This window comes from Bidens hawaiensis, unplaced genomic scaffold (genome assembly GCF_021521415.1).
Source record: "Bidens hawaiensis isolate Kalapana, Puna unplaced genomic scaffold, B.hawaiensis_p1.1 tig00036383_1, whole genome shotgun sequence".
NCBI classification, from domain to species: Eukaryota; Viridiplantae; Streptophyta; class Magnoliopsida; order Asterales; family Asteraceae; genus Bidens; species Bidens hawaiensis.
The window spans coordinates 170,373-173,721 of NW_027496354.1; positions in this window are offsets into that span (position 1 = coordinate 170,373).

Below are 3,349 nucleotides of genomic sequence, written 5' to 3' on the forward strand. Positions count from 1 at the left end.
CTAACTATTACATAAACAAACTAGGGTAAAACTTGCGCATCTCATCCTCGACTTCCCAAGTAGCATCTGATCCCTTGCGGTGTTTCCATATCACTTTTACCAAGGGTATAATCTTGTGACGAAGCTGCTTCTCCTTGCGATCAACGATCTTTATCGGTTGCTCGATGTAGTTCAATTGTTCATCAACCTCGATGTCCATTAATGGCACGTGAGACGTGTCATCAGCTAGACACTTCCTCAGATGAGAAACATGGAAGGTTGAATGAATTCCTTCTAACTCATCGGGTAAATCCAGCTTATAAGCTACTTCCCCCACACGATACAAAATTTTAAATGGTCCAATGTACCTCGGACTTAGCTTCCCTCTCTTTCTAAAACGGATAATTCCTTTCCAAGGCGAGACCTTAAGCATCACATAGTCGCCAACGTTAAACTCAATTGGTCGTCGCCGCTTATCCGCATAAGACTTTTGTCTGTCTTGAGCGGCTTTCATTCTTGCTTTGATCTGATCGAACTTTGAAGACGTTTCTTGAACCACTTCTAGGCTTCCCATTTCTTTCTGACCAATCTCACCCCAACACACCGGGGTTCTACATCGTCTACCGTAAAGCATCTCAAACGGTGGCATACCAATACTCGAATGGTAACTGTTGTTATAGGAGAACTCTGCCAGATGCAGATGATCATCCCAACTTCCACCAAAATCTAAAACGCAAGCACGTAGCATATCCTCAAGGGTTTGGATCGTCCTTTCAGACTGTCCATCGGTTTGAGGATGATACGCCGTACTGATGTTCAACCTCGTCCCCATAGCTTCATGAAATTTCTTCCAGAACCTCGAAGTAAACCGTGTGTCCCTATCAGACACGATCGATAATGGTACTCCATGCTTGGTTACCACTTCCTTGATGAACAAGCTTGCTAACATTTCTGACGAGATGGCCTCTCGTATGGGCAGAAAGTGAGCACTCTTGGTCAAACGGTCCACAATCACCCAGATGGTATCATGTTGCTTAGCTGTACGAGGTAGCTTAGTTATGAAATCCATGGTGATGTGTTCCCATTTCCACTCAGGTATCTCTAGCGGTTGCATCTTCCCATAAGGCTTTTGGTGCTCGGCTTTGACTTGTATGCAAGTTAAGCACTTACTAACATAATCCACTACATCGTTCTTCATTAAATGGCCACCAGTAATCTCTTTTCAAGTCTTGGTACATCTTTGTAGCTCCTGGATGGATTGAGTACCTTGACTTATGAGCTTCATCTAAGATTCGACTTCTAAGATCACCATGGCGTGGGATCCACATACGGTCGAACCTAGTCTTAACTCCATGAGTGTTTTCCATCAACTCATCTTGCTGGCCATAAATCCTTTCTTTCTTTACTAACCCTTCGTCTACTAACACTTCTGACTGCACTTTGATGATTTCTTCAAAAAGACTTGAGTTCATGATCAACTTGTATGATTTCACGGTTGCAAGGACTTCCTCATTCTTACGACTTAGCGCATCAGCGACCACGTTAGCTTTACCGGGGTAATACTTAATCTCACAGTCGTAATCCTTTATCAATTCTAACCATCTTCTCTGCCTCATGTTCAATTCTTTCTGCTCGAAGAAGTACTTTAAACTCTTATGATCTGTATAGATAGTGCACTTAGTACCGTACAGGTAATGCCTCCATATCTTAAGAGCATGCACTACAGCTGCTAACTCCAAATCATGCGTTGGATACGTACTCTCATGGACTTTCAACTGTCTAGACGCGTAAGCTATCACCTTCCCTCGTTGCATCAACACGCAACCTAACCCTTGATGCGAGGCATCAGCACAAACAACGAAATCCTCATCACCATCGGGTAAAGTAAGGATTGGAGCTTGCGTGAGTCTCTTCTTCAATTCTTCAAAGGCTTCCTCCTGAAACTTTCCCCAATTGAATACTATCGTCTTTCGGGTCATACCGGTCAGCGGTGCGGCTATCTTGGAGAAACCTTCGATGAATCTCCTATAGTAGCCAGCTAACCCTAGGAAGCTTCGTATATCAGTCGGATTCTGCGGAGTCTTCCAATTCGTTATCGCTTCAATCTTAGCTGGGTCCACGGTAATCCCCTCCGGATTAACCACATGACCTAAAAATTGCACTTCCCTTAACCAGAACGCGCACTTCGAAAACTTGGCGTACAACCTTTCTTTCTTCAGAACTTCCAATACCTCTCTCAGATGCTCGGCATGGTCAGACTCACTCTTTGAATAAATCAATATATCATCGATGAAGACGATAACCGACTTATCCAACATCGGTCGACACACCCTATTCATCATGTCCATAAATGCTGCAGGAGCATTTGTTAGACCGAATGACATTACAAGGAACTCGTAGTGTCCATACCGCGTTCGGAACGCTGTTTTAGGGATGTCTACCTCTTTCACCTTCAGCTGATGGTAGCCTGATCTGAGATCTATTCGTGAGAACCAACTCGAACCTTGTAGTTGGTCAAACAGATCGTCAATCCTAGGCAAGGGGTATCTATTCTTTACCGTAAGCTTATTCAACTCACGATAGTCTATGCACATTCTCATACTTCCATCCTTTTTCTTCACAAACAAAACCGGTGCGCCCCACGGAGAAACACTAAGTCTGATAAAACCCTTGTCGAGGAGTTCTTGCAGTTGGGACATCAATTCCTTCATCTCGGACGGTGCTAGACGGTAAGGCGCCTTCGCGACGGGCTGGGCTCCTGGTACTAGATCTATCTGAAATTCTATCTCTCGCTCAGGTGGCAACCCCGGAAGATCCTCAGGGAATACTTCTGGGTAGTCGCGCACAATAGGAACATTCTTCATTTCTTTCGTCTCGGCCGTAGCGTTGACAACATACGCCAGGTAGGCACCGCACCCTCGCCTTAACAAACCCTCGGCTTTTATCATCGAAATGACATTAAGCCCATAACTCTCCTTATCACCATAAACCGTCACCGCACTACCATCCAATGACTTTAACCTTATCATCTTACTTTTACATACTATCTGAGCCTCAAACTCATACAACCAATCCATACCCAAGACTACATCGAACCCTCCTAAGGCCATAACATACAAAGTAACAGGGAACTCATGTCCCTCTAACTCTATCTTACAATTCTTAACCATTTTTGTTATTTTCACCGAAGTGTCACTTGCGGTTTCTACTACAAAAGTTTCAGACACTCGGCAGCCTTTCATTTTAGCTAGTTTACTAAACGTCGTAGCTACAAAACTTCTATTCGCACCAGAATCAAATAATACAGAAGCGGAAACATCGTTCACTAGAAACGTACCTGTGACGACATCCGGAATCTGCCTGGCTTGTT